Source organism: Dromaius novaehollandiae, chromosome 4 (genome assembly GCF_036370855.1).
Source record: "Dromaius novaehollandiae isolate bDroNov1 chromosome 4, bDroNov1.hap1, whole genome shotgun sequence".
NCBI lineage: Eukaryota > Metazoa > Chordata > Aves > Casuariiformes > Dromaiidae > Dromaius > Dromaius novaehollandiae.
Genome location: NC_088101.1, coordinates 11073829 through 11091947, shown reverse-complemented (window position 1 = coordinate 11091947; position 18119 = coordinate 11073829).

Sequence of the window (18119 nt, the reverse complement as noted above, 5' to 3'; positions counted from 1 at the left end):
GAAGGGGCACTTAAAATGCTAAATTCAATGAATATCTTTGTCAAACCCATACAATCATTAAGGAATGGCATAATATTAATGGCCCCTGTGCTATATAAGCACAATGATAGTGCCAGCATTTCAGTATCCGTTTTAGGCTCTGCAGCAAGCACCTCTTACCTGTCTGCAGTGAGCAGGAGGCAACAAGGCATATTGAGACAGTGATGCGCACTGTGACATGGATAAAAGCAGAAATAATTACCACATCTTTGAGAAATTTATAATAGCAGCAGCAATGAGAAGAAAAGGATCCTCTTCGAATGGCTACATACTTATTTTTCTCTGTCACATTTACTGTCTTTAAGTTTGTGAGACTCTATATAGAAAAGAGGTGTTACCATCAGCTACCTAACTGTGCCTTTAAAAGATAAGGTTTCAAAGCAGATGTGAGGTCCACAGCCAAAAATGCTAATACGTTTCAAACTTCTAACTAGGTGCACAGAAACTGCTATTGTACATATAAGTTTGGTGACTGCACTTGCAAATAGGCAGCTAGGGGAATTTTGTGTGGAATTTGCAGTGAAAGATACTGACTTCTTACATCATTAGCATCTTTTCTTCTCCTCCATTCTGTGTCCATTGCAGCAGTGCAGACTGAAATTGAACTGGTTTTTCCGTGGGCTGGCATAATTTACATAAGAAATCGCTTACTGCAGCAGTAATGAGCAAGCACTGCAAGACACAGTAAAATGTGTCTGTTGGCAAAAATATCTAAAGAAAAGTTGGGTTGGGGTGGTGAGCAGTGTTGGAAGGGACCTTATTAGCCATCAGCACTCTCGAATCTTGGTCCCAGTAGCATCAGCATGAGTTCTGTCATTGACTTAGTGGGAGCTCAGGGAAGACAGCAGTGTTCAGAAGATCCCATTCCTCTGATGGGGCCTGCTTTAAGACATGATTAAAGCATTTCATAATTCTCATTGTCAAGATTATCTTGCTTGTACTAAGTAGCTGCTTTCGTTCAGAAGACATGCGTAGTTAAGTGAGACCTTCCTAGTGTGTCTGAAATACAGTTTAAACACGCTGTTGTAATTTGCGTCTCTCTCCCTCTGTTAAAATTCTGCTTCTGGTTTTACCTGGTTCTGGAGTATATTTAAACCACCTTCACAGTTCAGCTATTTCATCTCTGGGATGCATTTAAGTCCTCATTCTGTTGCAAGGCACATTGCATAAAGCTGTTACACACTAAATCCAGAGTGGGAATAGGACGAGTGTTGCCACTGGAATAACTCTGTGCTTTACTGTCTCACACTGGTGTTGCACAATAGTCTAAATGATTCCCACTCATGCTTCTGAAGTGATTGTGTTACAGTTCAACACTATGATTCAACATCCATGGTCTTGCTGGTGCTGGGGAGATGCTCCACAGAACAGCAAACTTGCAGCAGAACAAGGCAGCCTGGGGTTTTTTGGGAGGAGTCAATTAATAGCAAGCATTATCTTCATCAAGTGTTCTCAGTTTTAATGAAGGCTGAAGGCCTTTTGTCCCCTTGCTCAAATTTTATCACAGCCGTCCCCAGTCTTGGCTCGGTGTGCAAGCCAGTCTGGAGGGAGCTCTTTGGACAGCAGCCAGCTGGTTTGCCAGGAGACTGGATTCAGTTGCATCAGCATGGGAGCAGGAATGCTCCCTGGGCTGGCGGGACCAGTTCTGACTGGTTTTCCTAAAGCTCCTCCCATGGGAGCTCCTGCAAGGATATCCACTTACCTCACCAAAACACATCTCACTGGGTGATCCAGGGATCCTGAAAGTAGAACAGCTGTTACCAGGTAAAACCAGGGAAGGGATTAACCCTTACCCAGGCTCCAAACCCTGTGACAGAGTAAAATAAATGGAACATCACCAGAATGCTACCAAGCCGTGCTGTCTTTCACCATCACAGCTATCAAACTATCATGGACAAACATCTACCAAAACCAAGACAAGCCAGGCCCTTGTTTAATGGAAGGTGAAATCAATTGGGCTGTGCTGATTAGCAGCTGAAGATATGGATACCTTTATGGAAGGTGCTCTTTCAGAAAGGATGTCTTGGACTGACTGTGCTTTGTGCAGGGTTATCAATAGTCTTGACTTTACAGTGTACCTTAGAATCACAGATGATGCAGCAAGGAGGAAATAATTGTAGATTTTGGTCTTTTCTACTAACGGTGTTTCAGTGTGGAGCTTTGGAGAAATTTAAAGCTTCTGGTATTTTGTGTGTGTGTGTTTGTATGTCAAGACTAAATATCTACAGTTGCCTGGTACTGTAGAGGACTACACTAGGCAGTCCCTTCAATCCCAATCCCTGGAGATGCTTATTGGTGTATTGCACAAAGCACCAGCTCCTTGAATTGAGACATGGCCTGAGAACCTTAAATTTCAAGTAGTTATTCTGAGTAAGGACACTTACAACCCCTAGGGACAAAAAGGAGGAAGTTCAGTGTATGAAGTGAATGTTACCCTAAGGATTCAAACTCCTACAAAAAGAAGAGTGACTTTATTCCCTCTCCTTTTTTTTAGAGTCAGTGTCATGATTTGAGAGGCCTGTCTGCTGATGTGACATAAGTTGAAAGCCAGACACCATGAGGGCGAACCGTCTTCAACCTTGGTAGGTAAGTTTCCACCTTCCATCTAGGCAGCAGGGGAGTGTGAGATGGGCAGACATTGATCTCAGGTGCTCTGAAGGGAAGTAGGACAGGCAGCAGACAAACTCTCAAGCCTGGTTATGAAATATTCGTGTATAGTAGCTCCCCACGTGAAGCATAGGGAGGCCCACAATTACTGGGGGAGGAGGAAGCTGGGGTAGGAGGAAGGTAGTTTGCAACTGATGCCACTACCTATGCAAGAAGCAGCCTAGCAATTGCTTCTTTCCTCCCCCCCCCCCCCCCCCCCGCCACCTTTACTAATTACTATTGGAAAAGCTGTCTCCAATGCAAAGTGTTTGGGATGACTTCATAGCATGGCGAACACTGATTAAACAGATGGTATCATTCACAAGTGCTGATAAGCAACCGGCAACATTGGACGTATCTTGGGGAGAAGCAGGATATGCCACACAAGAGAGTGCTTTGCATTGGGTTGCCATGCCCATGTGCCTTTTGCCATGACCTGGCATGGCGTGTCTGCCTGGCCTGCCAAAGGACACTTGCTCACAGCCCACAGATACGCTGCTCTGGCTCACATGGGAAATTGCAGCTCAGAAGTCTGGCCTGTGTGATTGGAGCCACTGAGCACGATGACAGGATATTGCGCAGGAGAGAGCTACTGACAATGATTTTTTTCTCTTCAGCTGCTCTGCTGGGGAGGGTTCATCCTACCTGTGAAATAGCCTCCTGGCATCCTTCGTTTCTCCCTACCGTGTTCTCTGTCCTGCAGGCAGTGCAATACCACTGTGCACATCAATAGCTGTTTTCTAATTTTCATGATTCACTTGTGACCATCAAAGTACTAGCACAGCGGATGTCCTGACCCAATTTGCAGGATAATGGTGGTGCCTCTCCTTGACCTCTTCGCTGTTCCCTTCAGGCTCACACTGTCTCAGCTCTTCCCCACATTTTGTCCTGACCTCTGGCAGCATGGTGTGCTCTTGGCTCATGCTGCAAGACAAAGGTTGACTGGAGATACCTACAAGATGTGGGCAAGTTTTCCAGTGTCTGGGATGTTACCTCGCTGTATGGAGCCTACCTTGAAGAGATTAAGCACCCAAGGGCTCATCACACTGGCAGCAATAGCGCTATCTTACTACCTCCTTTTGAAGCAGTAGGAAACCACTGACTCATGGTTCTGTCAGCCTGTGCAGCTCCTCAGATGCTCATGTAAATTATAACTTCCAGCGGATAAGCTGGGATTGACCTGTCCCCTGTAAAGGATCTTAGACTGGTATACTTCTTGTTCGTTGATCATTAAAGGTTCTTCCAACAAAACGGGAAAATACTTGGAGCTCAAGAAAGACTCTGGATATTTCAACCCACCCTGCCAAACCTCCCAGGAAGTTTTTATTCCTGCTTTAGCTAGGTTGGAGGGAGCCAAGTTCTCTATTAGTGAGGTGCCATAAATACAAATCTGTTTTTTCACCTCTCAGCTGATGCGGTCTAAGGTGCAGCTTACAAAGGGGGCACCAAGCCAGGCTTGGAAAGCCCCTTTTCATATTGACTTCCTGATGCAATCTCACATCTGTCTTCAGGCGCTGGTGCAACCAAAGCATGGCTGCCTGTACTCACTGCTGTCTTAAGTCGTATCAGTTACCCCCATGAGCAATTCCAGTTGCCACAGCTTAGCGCCCGGGGGAGAGGGCCTGGTCGAAGATCCCGTTCAAAGTCATGTCCGTCTCAGAGGCTGCAGCTCTGTAGGATTTTTGCTGAGTCACAGAAAACAGGTAAAGAGAATTTGCCGTGAGAAATACTATGTAGTCATTTATTCCCAGCCTACCGTTGTGGGTTTGTTTTTTTCTGCACTACCAGGACAATGCGTAGAGTCTATAACTGGTTCTCACCCATCCACTATTTCAGGATCTAGGTGTATCTCCTTACTAGCAAAAATTTATATAGGCTAATTCCCACACTCCCAATGAGTGAATCATTAAGGGAACAAAGAAAGGTGCCTCCTTTAAAGTATCACTGCCACCTGCATTGTGAACATACGCCCAGGTTTACCTGTGCATATTTAACCCCTTATCAGAGCAAATAAGTGACAGTCAGCTCTGGCACTGGCTGCACCTGTGACATGGACGACAGGAGGAAACACGTTCCTGTACTTGAAAGTGGTGTGCAAAATTCAAAAGAATGCTGAAAGAAAACAAAACCCCAGGTAGGATTCATTTAACTGCACAGCTAGACCTGGCCAGAGGTACATCCCCCCCACAAACACCCTTAGATTTCCAGGGGCATTGAGGAGGAGTGATGTATTGCAGAAGCGGTTAGCACCTGGCGAAACTGAGCTGGAAAAGAGTACCTCCCACCAGGCAAGCCTGCAAGTCTCTCTTGCTATTCTCTGCCCTAGTAATCGATGGGCAATTTGTGTGGGGCGGCTGACAGTCAAAGCCAAAGGATGCGGTAGCTTCTAGGGGCAGCAGCTTGTTTCTTCCTTCCTGAATGCAGGTAAGAAGAGCATCCCTTTCAATCGAGAGCTGCAGATTGGCCTGAGCTGCACAGGGTAGAAAGGGGACAGCTGTAACTCCTGTGTATTTTTCCCGCTTGCTTGGGTTGTCAGTATACAGCCCTGTGAAGAGGTGTGCCCCAAGGATGTGAAAGGAGATAAGCTGCTGAACTGTATTAGCACATGAAAGAAAAAACAGTGGGAGCTTCCAAAGGATGGCAAAGTTTCAAAACCTGCTCACAGAAGCACATAGTTGTGGATGATTACTGCAGCACACTCCTCCAGCCGGAGGTGTGGCAATGTAGCGTGAGATGAGAAGGTAACAGTAAGTGAGTAATGCCAGTGCCATTCTTAGTAAGGAATCCTATTTTTAGTACATATCGTCTTCAAATAAAACAGCTTGAAAAAGCAAAGAGACAGTGAAAGGAGAGTTTCAGTGAGAAGTACTGAGTGCAAAGATACAGGTACGGCTTCCCTCTGAAGATGATCGAGATGCACATTGGCAGAAGCTAAAAGGGGTAGACTTGTCAGTCAAGTGCTCTTCAACTGCTCTGTGCCCCTGCCTTTCCTTCCAGAGGCTGTCTGAGGCAGGATCCTGAACTTTAGTTTGAGCTCTGCACGCTGCAAGAGCCCAGTCAGGGACTCTTCTTCGTGCAACTGGGGAGACGGAGTCACAACAAGGCAGCAGACCTATGCAGAAGGTAGTGTCCTCGTGTTATATGTATCTAGGCTGGCTTCAAGGGAAGCAGAGAAATCCCATCTTTTGTTTCCTTCAGTGAGTCAAACGTGAAGGGGGAACACTGCAATAAAATTTTCCAAAGTACCCAACACTGGGTACTCCAAAGGGTTCAGTCACCAGATGCCTGCTGAGGTGCTGGCACTGAAGGGAAGTTCGTGCCTCAATCCTTTTGTGTCCCAGCTTCCTTAGAGAACCAAGTCATGTAGGAGCAGTGGCGAGTGCTACAATAGAATCACCAAATTATAGCAATGTCTGGATAATTGTGGGCAAATTATTTTCTTCTGGGTGCCCAGTATGTTCCACAGGTTGGCTAATTCTGGGGGAAACAGGATGTTTGCCAACATGTGTTGTGTTGGAACAGCTGCAATCTACATGAGGCCCAGCTTACTCAGGGCAGGAAAGAGACAGAGAGGAGTGGTGCAAAGGTTTCTTGCTTTCTCTGGGAGAAGAGGTTTGCCTTGGAAAGGCTTTGACTTGTCATGTTTCCTCTGGGTGATGGCTGGAAGGGTTCAGCTGTCTTTATTGATCCAGCAACAATTATATCTGAGGCTGGTGGGTTGTCATTACTATGCAAATACTGGATGTGAGGAAAGGAATGTGACCACACACTTTGCTGAAGTGAAATGCCGTTAGTCAGGGCTGTGCAGAATGTAGTTGGGTGAAACAGCCATTCCGGTCCTGAGCTGTCCTCAGCACAGCTGTTAAAAGCAAACTTTCGCAAGCTCCGCTTCCTGCCACTGCCCCTCTGGCTGCCTTGGACCTGAGAGCCCTTCTGCCTGCTCCCTCCATCACGTCCTCAGTGCTAGAGCAGCGGGATGGACCCGGGAGCCTGTATCTGCTTGAAATGTGTGTCTCCAGCAGAGGAACACAGATTTCAAAATACTCAAAGTCACTGCTAGTTTGAGACCAACCACGTTTGTAGCACGCCATGGGAAGAGGGAGTGAAAGCCTCTGGGTGTCTGTCTGGGGCACCCTGCATCTCCACAGCAGAGCGGAAGGGAGACGTCCCCAGATCCTTTGCGTATGTGTAGACCATCTGTGACTGTGGCAGGATCCCAAATTAACCGGAGCTTTAACGTGGATCTGCCTAGGCCCCCTCTGTATAACTACCTCTCCAAAGATCAACAAGGCTTTAAAACTCCAAAGTTGGTTATATTAGAGTATAAACTAGAATAATTAACTTCTTAATTAGAACCGAAAGTACGAAGGGCAGACTGGAAATAAAAGCTGTTATTGGCAATAACACCCCCCGCCACACACACATGCCTTCTGTCCTTGAAAGGACTTGGTTTCTGTGAACTCAGTGGCTTTCTGGATTGCAGCAAACTCTGCACAGTCCATTCTGACCCCTAGGAAAAGCAAAACCTCTTTTCCTTATCTCTGGGGTCCAGCTGTGGGTCCACTATTCAGCAGTCTCCCTTTTAAAAAGAGCATGATGCACAAATGAGAACTAAATAGATAAAACACATACTGTCTCTCACTGTGACTCAGACATGGACAGGCTGCCCAACAGTCTGCACATGTGCTGCAGACGTGGCTGTGATTTCTGGATATCTAGTCATCTGACTCATCTGTAGGACATCTAGAAATCCTGGGCAAATATCCAGAGGCCTCACATTCTACCTGGACACCATTTCTCAGCAGAAAGGAGGAAAAAGCTGGGGAAACCATGACAGTCTGTGAAACTTACAGACAGATCTGTACATGCACACAGATCTGATCTGCCCACTGCGCTGGCTGACACTTTGCCTCACTCAGCTGACAGACATACAGCTGCCTTGGCCGTTCTGGTTCTTTATAGTCTTTTAGTGTAAATAACAAAATAAAAACCTCTGTCCATATCATACTGCAATATGTCTGGGACCCTGGAAACCTTTAGGAGTGGATTTTGCTTGAAGAACAGTTGTTCAGATATGGAAGACAGAGGGATCTAAGAGGTGGCTGAACCGCTCTGGAAGGCCTATGTTGAAGAGGGGTTGGCTTGGGAGCTTTCCGTTTGTGGTTTCCTTTGCTGTAAAATCAGAGGTGCAATTTGGGATTTCTCTCCATTTCTAGTTGGTGGGACATGGGGCAGAATTAGGAAGTTGTCTAACATGAAATTTATCAACTTCTAGCTGGGCAGCATGGAGCCATGCTCTGACTGAGACCGTGTCACCAGGAACTTATTTTACATGCATAAACTGTACACAGTTATTGCCATTCCTTTCTCAGGGGCCTCTGTCCTTTGACTGGGGGGAACCTGTCAGAGTGAGGAGTCTCTTCAAGAGCTTGTAAAATGGCAACCTTAGTGCCAATAAAGAAATGCTTTGCTCTTCTCTTTGCTGGAGCAAACAGGTATTCCTTACCTGTGTACTATGGGTCCAGTACTGGTTACAGCCAATGGGATGTGCGGCACGTGGGTTAGCAGCGAGGTTCCTAAGTGACGTCCCCGTTGTTGATGCATGCAGCTGCAAGAGTACTAAGGTTCACGTGAGAAGGTTCAGGTATGCGAAACAACGGGTGTGATTTGAAGACTTGTGTGTTTGTTTTCGAGGCAAAGTGATGCAGTTTAATACTTCAAGAGCTCACAGTCCATCTCCTTTGATTAACATATCTTACAGAGCTACCATGGGGAGACTGTGCAAGGTAATTTCTGCCTTAGGATCAGCGAACAGAGTTATTGGTGCCTGGCTGCTAATCTTTAACCATAATTACATGTGGGAGATATTTTAGGGAGCAAACTGCTTTTGTTTTTTATTTCTGATCGGAATGTGTATATAGTAGATTCATGGAATTGGTCTGGGAAAAAAGAAATGTTGCAGGAAGGTCTAATTTCACCTTTTTCAGACCAAAAATCTTGTACTTATTCCAAAAATGATAATTTAATTTTTACAAAATTATTTTTATTTCATTTCTTGTAAAATGGAAAAAAACCCACCCAAAGAAACAAAATGTTTCATTCTGAGTGGAACATAACATTTCATTTGACTTGCAGTTCTCTCTTTGAGTGTGTTTTCGTGCCAGTGAGAATGCAGAGGAATATTCATTGTGGGGGGAGAGTTTTCCAAATTGTCCAATGGGGAAAGAAAGCAAAATATATATGTACACATACATACACATTCATCCAGTGCTGTGCATGATTTGAAGACATCTTTGTTTACAATAAGGTGACTTAAGTGTATAGCCTTGTCCTTGCTGCTTACCCACCCAAACACACCTCAGAGTAACATCTAAGTGACTATTAATAGTTTGGGATCCTTTAAAGCAAAATACAGGTGCAGTGTAACCACATCATTTGGTCCAGGTTTCACAGATGACAGAAATAAAAATCCTCCTGAAATCTGTGGTTAGTTTTCAAGAGCCTGGAGCACTCCCTGAAGTCAGTACCAGTGCTGTTTTCCCGCCATACTGAACACTTTTGAAAATGCTGCCCTGCAGTTGTGCACGTTGCCTGTTCATTCACCTCTTGTGTGCTCACTAGTGTTTCACCGTTGTAAGACATAGCAGGATCTGGCAGCTTTACTCATCTCCAGCATAAGTGGTTAACAGATTTGGGTTAGTAACTAAATATACAGCATAATTGCTACAGTGCCCAAAGCTCTTAATAACAAGTAGTGTCAAATTTTTATGTTGGGAAGCAAGAAAGTACAGGTAGATAACTGTGCTCACATTGGAGCAGTTTGTCTGGGTTTACATGGGTAGTTTGCAGTGTACTGAGTCATGATGTTTTGTTTGTTTGTTCTTTGTTTCCCCCGTGATTGTGTCTGTGTGCAAATCCCTGGGTTTTCTTAGAGTGTACTCCAGGAGTGAGGTGAGTGAGAGGAGCAAGCTCTGCTGGGAGGGCAGAAGCAGGATTCAGATTGGCTTTTGGTTTCAGTAGGAGACAGGGAAGAACAGCCATGAGTTTAGATGTGCAGGAAATATGTCAAGACTGTGAGCCAGAGCTGGATGGCACTGAAAAGCAGGGAAGGCAGGAACAGAGTTGATAGGGTCTTGTTGAAGCCACCTGACAAGTACACCTGAAGGGGAGTGGTGTAGGGCCAGCCCACAGAAAAGAAATAGGCCAGTGAAGAGGAGGAGACTGAAGAGGTGCTTTTAAAGAGAAAGAGTTAAGAACTGATACCTCTGCCTGTCAGCACTAGGCTGCTCTTGTGCTGAGGGCAGAAGTTTTCAGTCCCGCAAGTTATGTTTTTGTGCAGAGTTAAAGTTGGAGAAATAGAAGAACAGTGCTTTGTGCACCAGCAGGCTTCCACTTGGAGATGCCAAAGCATTTAGTTTCTGATGGATTAATCTGGACCTGGCAGAGTTGCTCTGGTGCTGCTTGACCTCCGTCTGCTCTGTGGGCTGAGCTATGCAGTCAGGCCATATTTCTTGTGGTGCTGCAGCCAGTCAACCACAAGTGATCTGGGTGTCCTGCAAAGGAGAGATCAAGAGGCCCTGTGACAGCCTAGCTGCAGGTTGAATCGAGGCTTTGATTCTAGTCCAGCTAAACCATTTGATTTGGTTCAAACTGGCCCCTCCAGAATTCTGGGAATATTAAAGTTTTGTAAGGGAATTGCTTGGCTTCCCTTTTTCCCTCCTTCCTTTGTCTGTTTGCAAGAGAAGGTACTACTCAGGAGAAAGGAATGAGGAAAGTGCAAGACATTGTCTCCTCATGTAAATGACAGCCCATCCTATAGAAAGGCTGATGTTCTTCCATCTAAGTTGTTGTGTTGGTCTTGGGAGAGTAAGGCATGTTAATAATCATGGCTTGGACTGGGCAAAGAATGAGGTCTGCATTCCCCAGCCTCTTTTCCCATGACTGGGAAGAACCTGCAAAAATTCAGAAAATTTCAAAAATATTGTGAAGTTGAGGGCCATTCAGAACACAGGTCACATATCAGGCAGACCATGTGTTCTTGTTTTAATACAAGCATGTGTACAGGAGGTGGTCTTAGCCTCCCTGGAACTTATCAAAAGCATAGAGGGCACTCGTTGCTTCAGAAGGCTAACTCTGAAATTGCCCAAAAGTCAACATATATTGTCTGTTGCTGTTTTACTTCCCCAGCCCCAGTAGATTCTACATTGTGTTGGCCAAGGACTCTCATTTGTCTGCGTTTGTTTTTTATTTTTTTTTCCTTTCAAACCTTAAATCTGTCTGCAAGGGAATTAAGTGGTAGTACATGTGTCTCAGTATGCATGCATGCACTCTCACACTCATGTACTGCAGACACAACTCATCTATGTCACAGACCGAATCCAATTAATGAAAGGCTCCCTATGCACAAAAGGGAGCTGAACACTTTCTTGTCCTTTAATCCTGCAGTGATGCTTGGGCTTACTTATGAAGAAGTATAGAGGCAAGATGCCTCTAGGATGCCACCAGGATGCCAGTCTTCCTGAGTGCTTGGGACTGGCTGTCCTCAGCCCTCCAGAATAACTCCCCAGAAACCACGCAGAGTTGTTGCTAGTTAGAGTGAGCAAAGTCAGAACCAGGTCGCTCAGTTCCTTTATCCTGGCTTTACTGAGATATTTCAGGCATGCATGATATAATGACAGTGTGCCCACAGGTGTGGTGGAAAATCTGGTTAAACGTGCTGGCTGAGCTGCTCGGTGGATTCTCAGCTGGGACATGCTATACGGCACAGCTCAGCACTGTTAGCACAGGAAAGACAAGAGCTGGTTCTCTCTCACTTCAGCCTGAAGAAGCCACATTTTTCCATTTTCATTTTTTTTTTTACATCTGCTCTTGTATCCCTACATATGTGCTGGTGTGTGTGTTTGTATTTCCAGTTATTTCATGTTATTTCACCTTTTTATTATGACCATATCTTGAAGCCCCATTGGGTTCAGAGACCTGTTGTATAGTGCCATTTGTTTCCTTCAGATGCAGGTTTTGGAGACAAGTTATTCCCTCAGTGGCTGGGCCTCTCTAGCTTGTATTCACCGTCCTGCTGCTGGGTACTCTGGCAAATTGAAGCCCTATAAACTTTGTATGTAATGATGTGACGGCACAGAGGGTCTGTCTTCAGGGAAGTTACTGTAGGGTCAGGTGTTATACACAGGGTGTTACATGAGATGGAGACTCAGAAATTAGAGAGACAATCAAAACAATACTAGAAAGATATGATCTGCGGCTGTATCCTTAAGGGATTCTGCAGGTCAGCTGCCTTAACATGGAAAGCCGGGATAAACACTGGTGTCCAGCTCCTTGAAAAAAAGAAAATGGTGTAGCAATTTATGTGAACTCTTTGTATCGGTCTAGCTGTGCATGGGTTTCTAGAGACTTAATGCCACATCCTGAGGTGAAGCAAACTGGTGTGGCTGTTCTGGTCCACTTGGGCATACGTCAAGATGTGCTTTGGGGAAAACACCTTGATAAAGAAACACCTCCCTCAAAAAATAATTCCACTTAGCCCAAATCAAGACCAACAACTGCTTTTTATTTATTTATTTAACAGGAATTTCTGACAAACTATAGTGCGTGAAGGATGCAGGAATGCAGGACGGACTAATCCATCTCGATTACATCAACCTGAAGTACTTCAGTGCAAGTCAGATCAATATTAAGCTGGATTTCCCCACAGTGGCATATTGCCTTATGACACTTGCGTGCCTCTATGCTGTTATCTCTGGACCAAGCTCTCACTGGACTACATCCATCATAAGGTACCCAAAATCATGTGTTTCCCTGCAGGGAAGTCCAGTGATGTATTTTGCTGTGTTGTTTAAAAAGTTCAAAAGTGAAAAATTTCTGTTAATTTTTCCTCAATCCATAAGCTTAGTTTTCCTAGGGAGAAAGGGAACTTTTGAATCTGGAGAAATTGAATTTGCAATAGGAAGTGCAAGAAGCTTTTCAGCTTTTTTGAAGACTTTAAATCTATAACTGCCACAAAGTTTTAGACAAAGTATCATAGAGGAAATGGAGAAAAGCCTAATTTTACAGACCTCTTATTGTGGTGTCAGTTCACAGTCTGAGCTGGTTAAGTTAATGTTTTCATTTTTAATGACTACAAGTCCAGTGTGGTTTGGTATTCAGCTGGGTTTTTCCCCTGGTTTCAGGCAGCGGGACCAGCTCTGCTGACACGGCTGCGGAGGGGCGCCACGTGCACCTGCCCCATTGCCTGCTGCCTGCCCTCCGCTGGCTGGTGCGCGAGGGCTTGCCCGCCAAGGAGATGGCAAAGGTGCACAGCGTCCCCACAGACAGGGCTGTCTTGGCCTTGCAGCTGTATGGGGAGATCACGGGGACTCGGATAAGGGTCACAGATATAGCTGGCTTCATTATCATCATTAGGCTTCTTCCAGAGACTGCTGGCTCTCTTGGGCTCTGTGTCTTTGGGCTAGTACCATCAGCTGGGAGTGAAAAATCCAGACATCCTCCCTGCTGAGCCTTGCCAAGAGTGCTTCTTGTTGGTGCTCGTGACTTTCCATGCACACAGCCATTCTGGAGGAGAGGAAATCAGACTGCCAGGCCCAGTGGCTGACCTAGGGATTGCTACTCAGGGCAGCAGGTGTCCTGTAAACGTCCTTATCTGCTGCCTCAGTTTCCCTGTGTGTAAGTACGATTAATAATCATTGTCCTGTAAGCTCTTTTCTGGAAGAGGAAAAGCGGTGAGAATGGAGAGGGCGTAGGTGCTAGAGCAACACACCTCATCAACAAAGTGGTAGGATCTGATGTTCCTAACGCCTGTTTTGCTAAGAACATGTGCCAAGGAGGCTGTTACTCATAGAGACTGAACTGAGAAATAGGAATAGATTATCCGTGCTTCCAAATGTTGATTTCTAGTCTGCAGGAGAATTTCTTACCCTTAGATCTGCCTTTTTTGTTCACTTTCACTGGAAAGACTGTCTCCCTACTGTAAACACACAGAAGTGCTTGCATAGGGGAAATTGGCCCACATCAGCGTTGCTCATTTTGTGCTTTCTTTTGATAAGCCTTACTATTTCCTTACCTTCATCCTTTCAAGCAATTGCTCTTCTCACATGGGCAGCGTAAACTGTTCTTGTAAAGAGTCCCTTTATTCTGGCATGCCTTTCCTTAAGCCATGAGAATGAAAACTTGCATGAGTAAGATAAAAAGAGAAATACAGCACCTAAGCCAACAAAGGAGACTTAGAGGAGGACAAATGGCTGGACTTGCTTTAATTCTGAATGCACACAGGCTAATCGGTGTTTGAGCAGTGTTACTAGGTACTCAGAATCAAATTTCATTTTCGTTCTCTTTGGCAGGTAGCGAACACACACACCTAAGGCAAGCCTTTGGAAGCCCCGTTTCAGTCAAAGGGCTTTGGCTCAGACCTGTCAATTTATGCTTGATTAGAGTATGTGGCAGGGGCTTAGAGTAGGAAGGGCCAACTGTTCCATGTACAGCCCCAAGATTTGCCTGTACTTGTACTTGGGCAGAAGTTTCTGCATACATGAGCAGCAGGGAGGTGACTTGCAATACCAGCATTTGTGACTAGAGTCAAGCAGAACAAAAGCCCAGGGTCTTCATATGAAGGGTACACAATTCTTAGTTGAGGAGCTAAGAGCTAGGAGGGTGCTTTTAAATGCACTGCTTGATAGATGGATCGTTCAGCAATTTTATCTAGAGAAACATGGTTCCGAACTCTCAAGCCCTGGCAAAAATATTAGAAATTTGCATGTGTAATGTTTACAGGGATGAATGGACTGATGGCCATCTGCTCACACTTACTCTCTTCTTGGAGTCACGCTTCTCTGTGACAATGCATTTCCATAGCAATGCATTATGATTCATAAATGGGGGTTAATGGGTACATGTTAAAATGAAAGTGTGTGAACAAACAGACTTTTAGGAACAAGCCCTCTGAACAACCACCAGTAGAAAAAAAATGGACAAAGGTGCTTTGCCATTCAACAGGTGGAATCATCTCTTACGAGCATGCTTTTTCAGATATATTCAGGCTTTTTGAGTCTGCTAACCCACTTGTGTTGCATTGCTCGTGATCTCAATGTTTCCTGCACATGAGCGGGACAAATTCTTCAGGAAAACCTATTTTTGGATGATTTCGGGGAGCTGCAGTTTCACTGAGGGAACAGTTTCTGGGTGAAACTTCCTTGGGACTCCTCTATTAGCTGTTCATACGATGTCTAGGTAGGAGACAGGAAGACCCAGGTGGTGCGTGTCAGAAAAAAAAAATCATATTATTAACAAATGACCGGATACAGGAACTCTTCTGTGTGTGCTTAATTTTGAAACTTATGCCACTGCTTCCTCTTTGCCCATAAACTCCTTTATTAGGTTTAACAAAGAAGACATTAATAGGTACCTTATCAGTGAGAAAGATAGCTATTAAAATCAATCATGGAATTATATCCTCAATAACATGAATTGTATTTGTGCATGGAATACCAATGTAGCATTTGCATACAATTGAACTTAGGTTGTTTATATTGTGTTGCTATTTACTGTTAGCAGTGATAATTACTGGGCTGGGCAAAAGCTGTAAGGGTTATTTTCTGCTTGGATTCTGAAGGAAATGAGTCTGTCTCGTTTGTCAGTCTCCTCTTAATAGCTTTTGAATGCATTGACTAATTTCATCCAAATTTGACACAGGGGTAGAGGTTTCTGTGGGGATGAGATGAAGGGACAAAGGACAGAGGTACCCGGTGAAGTAGGATTCATTAATTCCACAGCTCAAAGAACAGTTTGTTTGGAATTAACCTCAGAAATTGCTCTTTCACTAGGCCCAGAGCTTCCTGCAAGTACCTGGTGGTTTTGACGATGTTTTACTTAAATCGTTGGAATAATTCTCTTTCAACCTACCTGGCAGAGAGGTTCGCATTTATCTTCCAAAACAGGTTTTCACTTATATGTTTATTAAATTTTGAAAAGTCAAATCACAATAAAATTCCTGAGCTGATTCAGAGAAGAAGCACTTTCTTACAAGTGTTATTCTCAAAGGGATGGGAGAGGGGATATCAGGAAGAAGTACTAGTCCGTCCTTTAGAATAGTTCCGCCATACATAAACGCAATTTTACCTTTAGAAATTGCTGATCCTAAATTCTGTTAGTAGATAGACAGAACTTGTGTAGGCCTCTTCCCTCAAGATTAAATCGCATCTTCTTCTTTTTCAGTTTAGAAGATGCAGGTATTCACAAAGCCATGGTGCAAATCTGATTCCTAAGATGGTTGTCACAACTGAGAAAGAAGGAAAGGACTGGCTGAGTTATGGGATGGCGACATCTGCAATCTGCCTTCTCTGCTGAGAAGAACACATGTGACCAGACCTTTAATAAAGACCACCTCTGTGTAAAGTAACTACCAGCACTGCATGGAGAAACCAGCTGAAGTGAGATGCCATTGAATGTGAGTAAAATAGCCAGAATCTAGCAGTGTATGTAGAATAAGAGACTATTTTTATGGGGTAAGGCTTGCAGGTAGTTTGCAGCTCCTCCAGGGAGGTTCAGATCATGTTGCAGGCCAGTTTCTCATCTCAAGACCATGAAGTGATTCAGCATTCATGACCATTACCATGCCAACAGGTTATCAGATCTCTAGGTTTTTTCCTTTCTGCAAAGGCACAGCTTCTCAAATCAATTTGCAACACAGTGAAAAGCATGAAGTGGAAGTGAAGAGAAACTACTTGCTTTTGGATGTTAGTGTCACATGTTTGAGGTAATTTGATGTAGTCTGTATGTCAAGCCCAACTACTCATTGCCACAGCACAAACATCAGATCTGTATCCTGCAAAGAATAAAGCAGAGATTTAACTTCAGATGGCAGGAGCAATCGCTTCTGGAAAGAGCACTGCTGGCAAAGTGACAACAGGTCGCAGCATCTGCCATAAGAACAGATTCTCATTTATACTTAGATGCTGCTTGAGCACAGCCACTTATCTGCCTTATCTCAAGGTCAGAAAGAAGTAAAACTTCTGCAGTGATCCCGTTGAGGATGATGGATGATCTGCATGGTCAGTGCTCGAAAACTGTAGCCTTTAATTTTCCCAGTAAGTCAGTGTAGACTCTTTTCCTCCCATTAGATGTGGAAGCTGTCATTCTACTGTAGAACCCTCTCTTTATCTCTCTGTATTTATGGATAAAGCAGCTAAATGAGACATTGTCCTGTCCACACAGGGTTTTTTTGCTGAAATAACTTTAAAAAAAAGTAATCAATAATATATTTTCCAGTAAAACTTCTAAGCGTACACTTGACATAGGGCCCCTTGAGTTTGCTAGAAGACACATTATAGGTCCACCACATAGTTCCAAGTTGCTTTTGTTCTTTAGGATTCAGAATGTAAACTTACTTGATACTTTTTCTGGATGGTACAATGTCTGAAATTCCAATAAAACCAGAAGTGTTCCTAGATGGAAATGCTAGGATATCAAAAAGATGAAAAACAAGGTCAAATATGTAAGAGTGAAGAAAGGAAAAGAGAGAAAAACAATAAATTAGAAAAAATGTTGATTTGTTTCATAAAAAAGATTCAAATAAGTGTTTTTCCCCAACACTTGGAGGGTGTGGGGCTGAAAGAAGGAAAATGCCTTTCATAGGTAAAAATCATGTGGAAGTTTTTATAGCTCTTAGTTATTAACTTGCTGCTACTGCTATTTCTGTCAGTTTCCCAAAGATGGAGCATAAGTGCGGAAATTTAACAAAATGAAATGCTCTCAGAACTCAGCCTTTGCCTTGTGCTTCTCACTGAATGTCGTCAGTCTAAATCCAAGCAGTATGAAGTCTGTTATTTGACGTTACCTTGAAGGCAAACTTTTGTGCCAAATTTGAAATAAAAGGCTGCGATTTGTATTTCCTACTTTTCATCAAAAATGGGGAATATGCAAATTAAACAGAACTTCCTGTTTCCAGCCTTTCAGCAAGTGCACATTTCAGTTTGCATTCCTCTCCCATTGCAGAAAAAAAGAGACACACTTGAAAAAGGATGGATCCTTGCCTTCATATTATGTCTGCAAGAATAAATATCAAACATGTCTGGACATGACACGATCTTAGTAAGGGCTTTGATTCATAAGTGGGAACAATTTATATTGGGACAGCTGTTGTTATTCCTGCCGAGCTCTCTGCTCCAGCCCTCAGAGGATACCGCCTCCGCTGCAGGGGTGTCTCAGTTGGTCATAAAGCAGCTGAACTGCCACAGTTTATAGGCAAACAAGTTAAAGTAAAGTGGGACTGCTTTCACATAGCTTACAATGTGACCAGATGCACGAGAACTTCATTAGTGCTAGATCTTCAGCTCGTGATTATCCCCCTAAGACATCAAGTAGACACAGCTATTCCAGTTACACCAGGTGAATATCTGGCTTGTGTTGTGTGGCCCACCTACAAATGGCAT